Here is a 15898-nt window from a genome sequence, read left to right on the forward strand (position 1 = left end):
AAAAATATAGACATATATGTTTATATGTCCAACTCAATTCTCCTTTACAACCACAATCACTTTTTCTTATTATAAAGTTCAAATTATATATGACAGATTGAGCACTCATATTTATTGTAGATTTCTCCCAGTTTCCCGTGCCCTCTACCCAAGTGACGGTTAAAGGATTTTACTTAAGGCATCAACACACAAGGACAAAGGGGAAGCAAAAGCAACAAAACACTGGGAGCTGGAAGGTCAGTGGTAGCTGCTGACCTACAACATCAAGGAACTGGGAAAGCTTTCTTTGAAAGAAGCTCAGAAGGAGGCTGCTTCATGCTATAGAACAGAACCCAGAGAGACTTAGGAATAAGAGGCTCCAGATACCTCTGAAAAGAGCAGGGGCAGGGGGGCGGAGAGGTGTCAGAGGGACTAAAAACAGAAGGCTTAGTTGAGTGTCCATATAAAAGCCCTTTGTCCCCCAGCCAGAACTCTTCTCTATGCAAAGGAACAGGGCAACTTCCCCTCCTCAACCCAGCAAGAAACCAAGCTTCCTCCTTGAGAAGGTGAAGCAGAGGAGCCCAGGCATCAAAGTCACCAGGCCTGGTTGGGATCAATGACATACTATCAAGCTCAAGGACAGCAGGCCCAGCTGGGATGGGGGAGTGGTCAGTACCGACTAATCCATGTAACTCTGACTTTAACAACAGCGTAACAATCATGCAATTGTGAACATTCGTTATGTACCTGCCTCTGTGCTAAGCATTACGCATGCATTGTCTCAAACCTAATCCTCAAATAAGTTCTGTGGGATAAGCGCTATTTTGTATTTTAAAATACTTTAAAAGGGAAGTAAAACCAAGGTTTAGAGTATATGGTTAAGGAGTTAGCTAAAAAACTCATCCTATACTAATAAAAGAGAAAAATGGTAATTGGCGTACAACCGATACCTTTTTCATTGGCTAATCAGCGAGATATGCAAATTAACTGTCAGCCAAGATGGCGGCCGGCAGCCAGGCAGCTGAGAATAGGAGGCTTGGTGGCCCCAGCGATGGAGAAAGTCAAGGATCCCCGCAGCTGCGGGGCTCTGAGCTCCTGAAGCAACAACTCCAAAAGATACAATGTTTCAATTATAGAAGCTCAAAGATGGCGGTTAATTTGCATACTCAGGCTCCAAGCAGAGCGAAGCCAAACAGCCCTGAAGCAGCAGGGCAGAGAGGCCTCAGGGCCTGGGATCAGCAGAGTCGAGAGGCCTCCCGGCCCCGGTGATCAGCGGAGTCCATAGGCCTCCCAGCCCCGGTGATCAGCGGAGTCCAGAGGCCTCCCGGCCCCATGATCAGCGGAGTCCAGAGGCCTCCCGGCCCCGTGATCAGCGGAGTCGGAGGCCCCGCGATCAGCGGAGCAGAGAGGCCTCCCACCCCGGTGATCAGCGGAGCCGATAGGCCTCCGGGCCAGGGATCAGGGGAGCCGAGAGGCGTCCTGGCCCTGGGATCAGCGGAGCAGGGAGGCTTCCCAGCACCGGGATCAGTGTGACAGGGTGCGGAGCTCCAACCCTCTGATCGGCCCTGCTCTGTGCTTGACAGGAGTGGCGCTGCAACCTCCCTATGGACCCTGCCTTGAGTGTGCCAGGGGGTGGTGCCCCAACCCCCCAATCAGCCCTACCCTGAGCATGACTGAGGGTGGCATCGCAACCTCCCAATCCGCCCTGCTCTGTGCATGACAGGAGGCGGGGCCCCAACTCCCCAATGGGCCCTGCTCTGAGCCCGACCAGGGGTTACACCTAGGATTAGGCCTGCCCTCTGCCACCCGGGAGCAGGCCTAAACCAGCAGGTCCTTATCTCCTGATGGGTCCCAGACTGTGAGAGGGCACAGGCCAGGCTGAGGGACCTCCTCTCCCAACCCCGAGTGCACAAATTTTTGTGCACCGGGCCTCTAGTAAATAATAATTGACAAAGCCCAAGTTTAGATCCTGAATCACCACACCATAGGACCTCATTTATCAAATAACTTGTTCATTTATTCATTCAACAGACACTTGCTACGTGATTCATCGGGACTTATAAAGAGAACATACAAAGAGGGCAACCAATCAATAAACCAATGTAATTGGTACATTGAACAAGCAGGTCTCCAAACTGGGGCTAGCTGGTACTCTCCCTCTGTTCTGCAGACTACCTTCTTTACACGAGAAGTGGATGAAATCTTGGGCAGATTTTGTAAACTCTTTTGAACACTCTTAGTGCAAAGTCCCTCTGTCTCTGTTAGTGCCAAGAACCGTCTGATTTTAGATCAATAATCTGAACCTCATTCACAGCTCAAGGTTCTCAGGTCCCCAGGCTGCCTCCGGCTGGGGAACAAGCAATGCGGCAGAGGGGGCAGGGTGAGCTTTTCCTCATTTACCAAAGATGCCTTTTGCATCTTCTTCTCGTCTGTCCCCTCCAACACTGTCTCTGGCACCATCAGTGTGGGCAGAGGGGAGGGAAAGTTAAAAAGTAGGAGGTTTCTTGGCTATCAGTCCTCCTGTGACCTGGCAGCCCTCGAGGGTCTTAGAGCTGACGGATCGGATGACAGGGTTGTTTTGTGGGATCCTCAGATGTACCCCCACCGAAGCCTTCTAAACAGCCCCCACAACACAGGCAGGTCTCTGTCTGATGTCTGGTTCCTCTCTATGCCAGCGCCATCCAGCCAGTCCCTCTCCTAGAGTTCCGCCCTCTTCTGGCTGTCTTCTGGGGCAGGATTCAAAACTGGTTCCAGACTGTGAGTCTCGCCTCTGGTGCATGAGGAACACACTCTTCTCAGTCATGTGAATGGAAACGGAGCTTATTCCCCGGTGAGACCTGTTTCTCTTTGCTCTGCCGCCAGGCGGGTGGCTCCAGCCATCTCTTGCCCTCAGTATTCTCACCGAGAATTCTCACCAATACACATAGGCACCGAGCCTATGACTACCCCTTTGCCCTCAAACCACGTGGGATTTCTGCTTTTCTCTTGAAGGGTCCTATCACAACCCCCTGCTTGACCTGAGGGAGAGGGAAGTCCTTCTCTCCGTTCCCTAATGGACTGGGGGAAGAACACAGCACACCCTGTCAATGCTCTTGGAAGAAATCATCTCTCCCCCTCAGACCCTTCAACTCTTCTGTATCCCAAAGGGGCTCATGAGCTCACAAATTCAGGTTTAGAACTTCCCCTTTGCAAACGCAGCACATGTGGTCTCGCATCCCACTTTGAAATGTGGTAACACTTGGCGCCTATTTTTTCTATCTCAAACTTTGAGGTCTTAGCAGCAATTGAGGCATAAAAAGAAAGAGTTTCGTTTTGATAAATGACAGTGAAGCATTTAACAAGTGCTATATAATAGAAATCCCTTATGCAGAGAAAGGCCACTCCTTTCCCACTTCATAAGGAAAGACTTCACAGAAGAGGCGATATTTGAACTGCTTTCCGGGAAGAAGGTATATTACGTGCAAAAGCGTGAGGATATAAGTAAGGCGTGCTCTGCGAAGGGTGCGGTGTGGGTGAGAACGTAGGATGTGTGCTGGACAGGGTGGGAGATGAGCCTCAGAAACCAGGTTCTAGGGGTCCCCTGTGCCATGCCAGAGAGTTTGACCTTCCTTGGAGTACAAAAGGGAGCCAGTGAAGGAGGTCTGGTAAGGGAGAGGTCTGCGCAGTTCAAATAACCTAGAAGTTGCATGAGAGCTGAATTCGAGGCGGGAGAGGAGAGACAGGACAGTAGAGCTGGTGGAAAAGGATGACAATGGAGACAAGGCAGTGACAGCCCTCAGGCTTCCTCCTTGATTATTTGCATGTATCTTGACTTCAAAGCAGAATGCTTATGGGACAACGCATGCTAATTTTCCACTGAGGTCATATTTTATTTTTAGAAATACATTCTATGCAAAATATATCTAAACAAGCTTGGAGTAGTCCAAACACAGGACTATGTGGCCCCTAAGAAAAAGAAAACCTTTTGGGGTCTTGTTTCCAACTGGATTCATTCTTATGAAAAGTCATTTGAGAATTATTTTATAAGACAAAAAACAACTTTCCAGCCAAACAGAATCAGATATAATCATCAACATCTGAATTGCACTCACTAATTCTTTGCTTGCAGGTCTTGTCTTACAATGGAGTATTTGGAAGTCATCTTATCCCTGATGATACTCACCTCCCCCTTACCTGACCATGCACACAGACATGTATTATTTTCATGGAAGTTTGGAACTTGCTGTCTCCTGATAAAAACCATAAAAATACAGAGAGAAATAATAGCTAAGCCATATAAATCCAGCCTAGGCCATCCTATTTGGTTCCTATTTGAAGGGTTACTCAGTATGTTCCACACTTCAAGGCTAAGGGGAGAAGGGATAATTTCCTCAACATTACTGTCTCACTCTTGTATTTCCTTAGTTAGATTCCTGATTGCCTATAATATCAGTCTTTACCAAACATTATGATCATCTTATCTGAGTTCTAATGGGATTATGAAATTTTTCTTAATTAAACATGAAGCAAATTTCAAAACTCAAATTTCACTAGAAAACACAGAGCCTTCTTGTCACACAGTTTCTACCTGCCCTGCCTCTTACCAGACATGACTGTAGATCAGTATCAATCACAGACCCATTGGTCACTCAAGTCCACTATTTTTCTATAGGAAGATCCCAGGACTAGGCTTAAGTTCTGTCTTCGTAACGCCTACACCCTCCCTAGGTTCCTTAAAGGCCAATCTGTGACACCTTCTCTCAGCATCTCAGGCACCCCACATCAGGCCTAGTGCATAGTAGGCCTTCAATAAATGTTGATGGAACTGTTTACTACATTTTAAACAAGGATAGCCAGCAAGAACTCTTAGAAATTATGTCACCAATTTTTTTTTTTGGCGGGGGGGGGGGGGGGATTTTGCTCACAATCAGCAATTGTTTTATTGCTTTTACAATGAAAATTAAACCAAGGAAGAATTACTCACAGAAGGAAGTGGAGCTTAAGTGATTTAAGGCCATTTTGTGTCTCTGCTTTGCTTTAGTCTTCTACTGAGCAGCTATGCCTTTAGCTTTAAATAAAGAAAGAGAAGAGGGAGAAGATTTAAAATATTGGGTCAGCTTTTCAAAAGAGGAAAGAAACATCACCTTCATCATAAACTACAGGAAACATTTATTGAGCCTACTAATTTGGGTGCCACTACAGGATCAATGGCGTTACTTGGAAAGCTCTGCTTTGGAGAGAACACCGATGAAGGGCAAAAGAGGCATAGCTTCTAACTTGTTTAGAATGACTTTTTTAAAAAAGAGGTATAAACTATCTAAATAAGACTCCAATGCACCATTTATAATTTAAAAGCAGAACAAGTTGTTGTTCATAATATATTGAAAATATTCATTTTAATGTATATGCTAATTTTAGGAAAAATTTATGATAGAGTGGGGTTTCGTTTTTATGTTTTACATAATTCCAGGCATCCTTTTTAATCGGTATGCTTCTGACCTATTTTATAGGATTTGGAGCATGATTTTACTATGTTAAATTATTTTAGAGGTTTGCAGTTGTAACTTCGTCTTTTTGACACATTATTGATTGTAACTGCATTTTATTTGCTACTGAGTCCTTGGTCAGCCCTTAATTACAACCTTGTCCCTAGAGGAGAAAATGTTTCATTTTATGAAAGACGTGATTTCTAAGAACACAATGTGGAAAAAAAGAAGGTGCGGGGAGGAGGGGGAGACTGACTAGAAAATCTAGGAACATGTATTTATGGCTGCAGTCAAAGCGATAACAGGAGACGTCTTAGGAAGAAGCCTGGCTGGCAGATTTTAAGATGGATAATCAGCAAAGACATTCCAGAGCAATAGGCCTCAATCTGTTATTTGAAGGAAAGGAAGTAAAGATGAGAAGACACACTATAGGTGGTTGCAGTTATTGTTACTTAACATCTGTTGAGCAGAAAGTGTTTTATTGCTTAGGCCAAGTCACTCGTCTCTACCTACCCCAGTTACTCACACCAATTAACAGAACACGCATGGCATGGACAGTGACTGCATTTGCTTTCCTGTGTAATGTAGCACATCATTATTGCTGGCCTACCATGACCCAGGCACTGTCCTGGACATTGGAGAATATAAAGATAATTGTAACTTGGTCTTTATTCTCAGTAGGTTCTCAGTCTAGTAGGGGAGACAGACAAGTAGATAGTGTAGAAAGGTAAATGCTGCTATAATAGTAGTGTTGGAGCACAAAGAAGCCAATATATTTTTTAAAATATGTTTTCTTTGAACTTTTTTAGAGAGAGAGGAGGGAAGGAAGAGGGAAAGATAGAAACACTGATAAAAGAGAAACAGCAATTGGCTGCCTCATGCATGCCCCCTACCCGGGATCAAGCCTGCAATCTGGGCATCTGCCCTGACCAGCAATCGAACCTGCGACCGCTCTGTGGGTGGGGTGACACTTAACCACTGAGCAACACCAGTTGGACAGGAAGCCAATATTAAATCTACATTTGTGGACACAAAGAAGGCTCCCCAAGAAAAACTATGAAAGGATTAATATGAAGACATCCAAAAAGTGGCCCAACTGATCCTGCTAGGCCTGCCAAAGGCAGCAGCCTCTCCCACATGGACAAGCACGAAGGTCTAGGAACTAGAGAGAACCGCCAGAATAAGGAGTTGGACACTTCCATCTGAAGTGACGAAAGATGAGAAAACATTATCAAAATCTAGAAAACCGTAATGTGATCAAGCTAAAGGTAAACTTGCACACCAAATTGAAGATACAAAAAAAAAAAAAATACAGGGAAACTCTTTAAAGCTTGGTAGGTAGTACAATGTGATGGAAATTTTACATGGACAATAAGATAGGCACACTTGAATTTAAACCTAAGGTCTAGTTGCATGATCTTGGACATGAACTACTATGAACTAGTACTTGTCTGTAAATTAAGATCATGGTACTGTGGGGAAATGAGTCACCCTGAGATGTGCCCCTATGGTATGCAGATTGTTTCGGGCTAAAGGCAACTTCAGCTGTAGGCTCAAAAGAAACTTTTGCCTCCCTACCCCACCCCTTAACCACCTAGGAGAATTTGAATTAGAGACTTGCCCATAAAAAATTATCAGAGATAACTTTGTTTTTTAACCTTTCTGTTGGGCAAGGCAAACTTCTTTTTACTAATAACGGTCCGTTCTTTTTACCCTGCAATGGCCCTGTGAAGCCCCCAAGGCACCTCACACCTCATGCCTGGCTCAGGATGTCTTCGGCTCCCTCTGTCTCTGAACCTCACCTGCAGGTAGGGTCTCTGACTCCCATGTATGTGGGCTCCCACCCATATATATGAGTTAAATTTGGTTATTTGCTTTTTTAAAAATTTCTTTATTGATTAAGGTATTACATATGTGTCCTTATCCCCTCATCCACCCCTAACCCGCACCCCCCCACTCATGCCCTCACCCCCCTGTTGTGGCTTTTGCTGATCTGTCTCGTGTCTATTTGATTATCAGACCAGCCAGAAGAACTTGGAGGGTAAAGGAAAGTGTGTTCCTCCCGTAACAGCATCTCTGTCGCAAGTACCATTATGAGGACAATGCACATACAAGGCATAGCAAATGCTTATTCCCTCCCTGTAATTGGGATAAATAAAAGCAAGTCCTAAAGCAGAAGGCAATCTTGGGAAAGTTTTGTTATAAGATAGAAAGAACTAGATGAATTGATAAAGGTAGAAAACATACCTTGCACTTTACAATCATCAGACCATTTTCACTGACTTAATCTCTTTTGACCTCGCAAGCTATCTTATGAGCTAAGAAAGGTGGATATTATTAAACCCATTCCACAGATGAGGAAACAAGTGATAGGGATTTTTTAAAAGTCCTCTTAATACAAGTTCAGTGACCTTCTCACCACTCCACGGGGCCTCTTTATAGAATTTAAATCATGCCGCAGAAAAGCTCAGTCACGTAGGCGCGGCTCTCTATGGGTAATCAATGAAAACAAAGATGTCAGAGGATTTCGTCTGTAAGTGGAGTCAAGAACCAACAAACTCCCAGCACACCTCGTAGGCCTGTATGAAACTGTTTACCTGGATGGCACCTGGACCTAGTTCCCCAGAGCCAGTTTCCCAGACCGTGGCTTGCTGTCCTTAACTGGGCATGAACGCAGTCCCCCAGGGAGGCATGACCGGGGAGGTTCCCTTCCTGCCTCTGGCTTTGCAGGGCATGTTGTTATGCATTCCCAAGGGTGGAGGGCAGAGCTGGGAAGCCTGGGCCTGCCGTCACAATAATCCCAGTTACCAGAAACAGCTAAACCAAATTTATAGCATATGTTTCCACAGCCTCAAATACCCACCATTTGTCCCATGACCTTCTGTCTTTAAACAAATGCCAAACAAGGAGATTAAATTATTCAGTCAGTCTAATAAGGAATCCGTTTATGCTGAAACTCGGTGCTGGGTTTATGTAATGTTACATTGTGGGTCATACTGAAGGCTTTATGGGAGCTTGTAGCTGTCGTCAAGGGAGATTCCTGCCCTTCTTTATAATTATACCGGTATCAAGGCAAAACTGACCCTCAAAGGAGGAAAAAGCCAGCCACACCACACCAGTTTTTAGAAGGAAAAAACAACTGAGAAACAGCATTCATTCATCCATTCAATAAATATTGATTATGCTCTTTTGAAGTGGCAGGCACCATACAAGGTACTAGAAATATAAAATGGAAAAAAAGAAGAAAACAGTCCTTGGTCTCAGGAGTCCAGGGTTTTGTGGTCAGGTAGACACTGAACAGTCTGAGTCATTCACAACACAGTGTAATATATATTATGATGGAAAGAATGACAGGGTGCGATGGGAATCTATGCTGCGTAATTCCTAAGTGTAGCTAGGAGATGTCACCTCAGCAATTAGGGTGACCAACTCATTCTAGTTAGCCTGGGACTTTCCTGGGTTTGCCACTGACGTTCCCATGTCCTGGGTAATCTCCCAGTCCCGGGCAACGTGCAGTGGTTGGTCATCTTACCTGCGATGCTAAACCTAAAAAAGGGGGGCGGGGAGGAGTATTCTGTTCTCTTTGCAAAAGATCAAGTTCATTCTCAGGGGTAAGTGGGATCAGAATGATCAGACTGAATTGAAGTCTCAGTAGTTGATGGGAAAATCAATCATCTTTTATGGCTCTGCCAGGATAAATGAGAGTCAGACTGACGTATTAATAGAGCTCATACGTGGTTTCCCTGGTGCTTGACTAGAGTCTTGGGCCATCTATTTAACCTATATGAGCGTTTGTTTGTTCATCTATAAAACTGCAGAAGATATGGTATTAGTCAGGATAAGCCAGGTTATGCTGCTAAATCTTAGTGGCTTATGATCACAAAAGCTAATTTGCCTTTCTGGTCAGCTGGGGCTGTGCTTCTCAGCTCCTCACTCCAGGCAGATTGTGGTCTGTCTCCAGGTCAGAGGAAAAGAGAAACATTCTCCCTGCCTCAGAAAATGTTTTCTCACCGTCCATCAGCAATCCCTAACCCAATGCCAAGGTGATTTTAGATTTTTATTTTATTATTGCAGCAGCATAACCTGCCTATTCTGACCGATGGGGACACCCTGGTACAGATGTGACCTATACAGGAAGTAAAAGTAGTGAAGAGGGTTTGGTGCCCTCTTAAGAGGTGATGTGAATGCCTTTAGTAGTTTATATGAGTAATCTCAGTACCTTGTTTAAAAACCAACGTTAGGCCCTACTCAGGTAGCTCATTTGGTTAGAGCATCATCTGGGCACACTAAGGTTGTGGGTTGTTGGTCAGGGCACATACAAAAATCAACCAATGAATGCATAAATAAGTGGAACAACATATCAATGTCTCTCTCTCTCTCTCTCTCTCTCTCTCTCTCTCTCTCTCTCTCATCAATAAATATTTTTAAAAATTAAAAACCAAAGTTAGTGTTGAGGTTAAGGTTAGGGTTAGGGTGTTGCTGAGGAGCCAGCAAACTGCAGCCCTGGTCCCACCCAGCTATTCTGACAAATGAGCAGCTGGTCACAGAGCCAGAAAGTGTGGTTGGCACATCAATGCCTTTCGTTGCTACTGAATAAAACAACTGTGTTATGTCATTCTCATGCCTTAAAAATGGACATTTTAAAACCACTGGATCCTTTGGAACCTATTTCCCATGAGTTTTATAACATTTTAACTCTATTCCCCTCCATTTGAGTTTCATTGTAAGTTTCCTGTTCGTGCTAAAGATAGTCATAAACAAATTCTGTGGTCTGTATCTCAAAAAGGGAAACATGTAAAGTCCAATTATCATCAGTTTTCTCTGAGAGTGAAAGAGTTCTGCTCTTTGATAGGCAATAAATGGCACCTCTGAACTAGTGGCCTCTCCTTTTTAGAACTCATTCGAAAGAATTGGGTGAATAGCTGTGACATCTGGTTATAGAGTATCAAGAAGGTTGGACTTTTTAATAACTGAAGTCACCCATTAAGTTCTGATGAGCATGTGCCTAATAAGTTGCCTAAGTAACTGGGGCATCAATAATCTCTGAAGTTTTGGTTAAGTAAAATGAAACATTTCTCTAAGTCTAATGGATGAATGGGTCCTTTTAAAAAAAAAATTATAAAAGTTTAGTTCTGTTTAGATGATTCCCATTATGGTCTTTCCTGGAAATAAGTTCTTCTACAGCATGAGTTTTTGGTTTGGGTTTGTTCAGCATGCGTTTTATAGTGACTGATTTCCTTTACTTAATGCAGTAATTGCTTAGTTGTGCTCTTATGTATTAAAGCACATTCTCTCGAGTTCAATTTAGTTAGTTTCACTCCTGGTGACACTGGGAATAAAATGTCAGCATAATCTCATAAGGATCCATGGGCAGGAAATTGTCCTACTACGCAATCCCAGTGAGACAGCATCTAACGTTGATGTTGGGTGGTGGGAGCCTGAAACAAGCGTTGAGGAAACGGCTCCTGGGGATAGAAGAGAGTCTCCCAGGCAGCACTCAGCTCAGGAAACCGTTACTTTTCCTACCAAAATCCTTAGAGGTCTATTCGGTCACTCCTTTGTTCATGAGCAGAGGGCCTTACAGGCTGTGGGAAGTCTAGACGAGACATTTTACAGACAGTATTCTCAAAATGCACTCTGAGTATAAGGGATTGCAGAGCCACGTTGCCGGCATTGCACCAATCTGTGTGGTCCCAAACAGGAACAGAAAATGAATTAATATTTCCAAACACAGAGTCTCAGATCCTAAGTTTCTGTGAAGGGATTTAGGGGAATCAGAAACTACGCTGAAGATTCAAAAAAATCGTATTCACTTTCTTGTTGGTTCTGTCAATGAGTGTTTATCAAGCACCTGTTATTATTAAGTGTAAGGAAATGCAAAGGCCCCCGGGTGAAAAGGAGAATGGCACTCTCAAGGGACTGAGAACAGCCAGGTGGCTGCAGGAGATGATGGGCAGGTGAGAAGAGGGCAAGGCGGTGAAGGCTGTCAAGGGTTTGGGACCTCAACAGGGGAAGGAGAAGTGGTTGACTGTTACATTTTACAAGTAATGTAAGTTGTATAACTTACAATCTAATAATAAGTCAAACAAACCCCATAATACAAAATAATATAAAAACTCCATGAGAGGCTCCTCTCTCCATCTACCCTCCACCCCAATCGCACAAGTTAGGGGTGACCAGTAGGAACAGTTTTGTGTGTGGATTTTCAAATCTATTGTTATAAATATTTCAAAGGGACAGTTGCTTTGCTTTGTACTTGCATTTCTTTTCATTTAGTAATATGCCTTAGAAATTGTTTCACATTTTCCTCATTCTCTTATTTAACTATTCTTCTATTAGTGGACTTTTTTTTTTTTCAAGGTTGCAAGCAATCTTGCAAAAGACTTCCAGAAATATGGTATTCTAAGCCAGCATTGAAATCTCCATCTTCCACTCTAAACAATAGGAATTCTCTACCAACTATGATCAAAATAATGTTTTATATACATAGCTAAACTTAAAATATGGAGAGGAAAACCCACAGTTGCCAGAAACTCAAAGGGAATAAAAGCTAGAATGGGTTATCAGTCTTGGTTAGAGGTCAAGGTGTCTGAGGCCTGAGGTTTTCATGTGAGCAGGAGCAGTAGATAAGAACTCAGTCCTACAGAAGGGCATGAGCAAGAACTGAGCTCCTGCAAGAAGCTGGGATCGTCAAACGGCTGTCAATGAAAAAGGACCAGAAACACTTGGTCTACCAACTCAAAGGAGTCATGAATAAGCGTGCCATAAACCAGGACCATTCTTGAAAGAGAAATTATCGTCTTGTGAAGCTGAAACTTCAAGGTTGAACTATAGTAGATGTATGGGAACCTCAAGAAATTAGCATAAAAACCTCCACTCAAAAAAGCTATAAAACATTACTAAAATAATATAAAGAAGATTTAAATAAATGGAGGAGTACACCATGTTCAAAGACTTAAAAACTCAATATTGTAAGATGTTGCATTTCCTCAAGCTAATATGTAGACTCTGAGATTCCAATTCAAAATCTCAGCAATGTAGAAATTAATAAGCCAATTCTAGAATTCTATGAGAAAGAAGAAGTACAGAAATAGCCAAAACACTCTTGAAGACGAATTTATTCTACCAGATATCAATATTTAGGGTTAAGATAGTATGGTATTGGCATAAGAATAGCAAATTGACCAATGGAACAGAGTACAGTCAGAAATAGATTCATGGGTATATGATTAAGATGCAACTCTGCAGAGTAGTAGAGAAAGAACAGTCTTTTCAATAAATGATTTTGGGTCAGTTGGACATCTATATGGAAAATAAATAAATAAAACTTGACCTAACTTCATGATACCCAAATATCATTTCCAAAGGAGCTATAGATCTAATGTGAAAGGTAAAGCAATAAAAACCTCTCAGATTCAACATATAGGAGAATATCTTTGTGACCCTGAGGCAGGAAAGAAGGAAGAAAAAAAGCAATAAAAAAAGAAGAAGGAATAAAGGAGAGAGGAGAGGAGAGGAGAGGAGAGGAGAGGAGAGGAGAGGAGAGGAGAGGAGAGGAGAGGAGAGGAGAGGAGAGGAGAGGAGAGGAGAGGAGGGGAGGGGAGGGGAGGGGAGGGGAGAGGAGGGGAGGGGAGGGGAGGGGAGGGGAGGGGAGGGGAGGGGAGGGGAGGGGAGGGGAGGGGAGGGGAGGGGAGGGGAGGGGAGGGGAGAGGAGAGGAGAGGAGAGGAGAGGAGAGGAGAGGAGAGGAGAGGAGAGGAGAGGAGAGGAGAGGAGAGGAGAGGAGAGGAGAGGAGAGGAGAGGAGAAAGAGCCAAAACACTTTTGTTAAGAGATATCCAAAACTTAGAAGACCCATGACTCCAAAAACATAAAACGAAAACACAATACCTTCTAAAGATGAGCTCTTAATAAAATTACAAATCATATGCAGAAATGAATGCTCCATTATAATTGCATTCAATGCCCAGATTTTCTTAAAGATAATTGTCATCTTTTGTGTAATAGGTAAGTATATACTATATGCCTACACTGGGCTGAGTGTTCTAAACAGATCATTTTGTTTCATTCTCATCACTGATACACAAGGCAACTACTACAATTATTCTCATTTTACTAACAAAGAAGTTAAGCTTTAGAGTGATGAAGCAACTTTCCTGAGAAGACACAGGAAGGAGCTGGTAGAGATGGCATTCACACTCAGAAAGGCAGACCTCAGGTTCATACCACCACCTTAAATTTTCTGTACAAGAAACATGGAGCATATTCTCATGGATTTAGGCATTGTTTTTCTATCCTTCAATAACAGAAAAATCTTTTAAAATATGGATTTACATATTTTTATTGTTTGTTTCAAGGTATTTTATAGTTTTTTTATGCTAGAGTGAATTAGGTTCATATTTCCATAAGATTTTCTAATCCACTACAGCTAGAGATCTATTGATTTTTTAAATCTTGTATCTGGCTACCAAGCTGTCTTACTAGCTTTTAGGTTGAGTTTCTTGGGATATTCCAGATAGTCCAGGTGAGGTATGTAAATAAGGACAAGTTCCTCTCTTCCCAGAGCTACCCATTTGCCAGTATTTGTGCACTTTATGCCATGAGGAAAAGTTCATAATGTGAGATGGGAAAGGGGAGGGGAGTCTTTAATGTATTCCAGGCAGAAGGAATTCTATGTTTTGAGCACAAGGTTATGAAATAGCTTGACAGATTCCAAAAATTGTGAGTAGTTTGACATGACTGTAAGGTAGGGTACAAATGAGGAAAGCAAATGATGATAACTTGAAAGGGAAGGCAGGAGATCTTGAAGGATGACAAGTCATAAAAAAGACTTTAAGCAAGGATGCAGCATGGTAAGATTTACTTTTACAAAACCACCAAGGTCAGCAGTATGAAAGTAATACTGAAGAAAGGGAGAAAACTTAGAACAATAATACAAACAAGGGATGAGCCACCCATGGAATAATAGGAAAAGGGCATAAATCTCTCAGGATAGAATCCCCCCCCCACACTCATTTAGTCTCCTTCTCATTGCAATCTTAAACCAGTTAGTCAATCTCTCCAAGCTTCAATTCTTCTGATATCTAAAATTAGGATAATAGGCTTCTTCACCGGAGGAGAGAACCAAGATGGCGGCATAGGTTAACGCCGGAGTTTGCTGCTTTGAACAACTACTTCAAAAGTGAAACTAAAACACGGAACGGACATCACCCAGAACCACAGAAACGCTGGCTGAGTGGAAGTCCTACAACTAGGAGGAAAGAGAAACGCACACGGACACTCAGAGGAGGCGCAGTGGTGAAGTCAAATTCTGAGGTGCGGAGTGCGCGGAGCGGGCTGGCGGCGGAGGGCGCGGTTGTTGTTTTCAATCGGGAGGGAGTCGCAGACTCTGAGCACCAGATCCGGGCGAGTCTTTAGGGACCCAGACTCAAACGGGAGAAGCGGGACTGTCTGGCTTCGGTCAGAGCGAGTGCAGCTTTCTCTCCGAGCTTTGCAGCGGGTGCTGGGACTCAGAGAGGCAGAGCCCCTGGGGACAGGACTGAGAGCCGCCATAACTGCTCTCTCCGGCCCACCCTGTTGATCCTGTGCGACCCGCCCCGCCCAAGCCCTGCACGGAGGCATTTGCCGGATAGCCTCAGGCAAAGGCATTTGCCGGATAGCCTCAGGCAAAGGCTAGATTAGCACCTCCCTAGAGGACAGAAGTTCTCTCACTGCTGACACAGCTGATTCTCATAGCCACTTGGCCTGGAGGTCAAACCCTCCCTGGAATTAGCTACAACAATCAAGATTTAACTATAAGACTTCGAACAAAGACCACTAGGGGGTACACCAAGGAAGCATAACAAAATGCGGAGACAAAGAAACAGGACAAAATTGTCAATGGAAGAAATAGAGTTCAGAACCACACTTTTAAGGTCCCTCAAGAACTGTTTAGAAGCTGTCGATAAACTTAATGAGATCTACACGAAAACTAATAAGACCCTCGATCTTATATTGGGGAACCAACGAGAAATTAAGCATACACGGACTGAAATAACGAATATTATACAGACGCCCGACAGCAGACCAGAGGAGCGCAAGAATCAAGTCAATGATTTGAAATGCGAGGAAGCAAAAAACATCCAACCGGAAAAGCAAAATGAAAAAAGAATCCAAAAATGCGAGGATAGTGTAAGGAGCCTCTGGGACAGCTTCAAGCGTACCAACATCAGAATTATAGGGGTGCCAGAAGATGAGAGAGAACAAGATATTGAAAACCTATTTGAAGAAATAATGACAGAAAACTTCCCCCACCTGGTGAAAGAAATGGACTTACAGGTCCAAGAAGCGCGGAGAACCCCAAACAAAAGGAATCCAAAGAGGACCACACCAAGACACATCATAATTAAAATGCCAAGAGCAAAAGATAAAGAGAGAATCTTAAAAGCAGCAAGAGAAAGAAACCGAGTTACCTACAA

The sequence above is a fragment of the Myotis daubentonii genome, chromosome 2, assembly GCF_963259705.1.
Source record: "Myotis daubentonii chromosome 2, mMyoDau2.1, whole genome shotgun sequence".
Lineage (NCBI taxonomy): Eukaryota > Metazoa > Chordata > Mammalia > Chiroptera > Vespertilionidae > Myotis > Myotis daubentonii.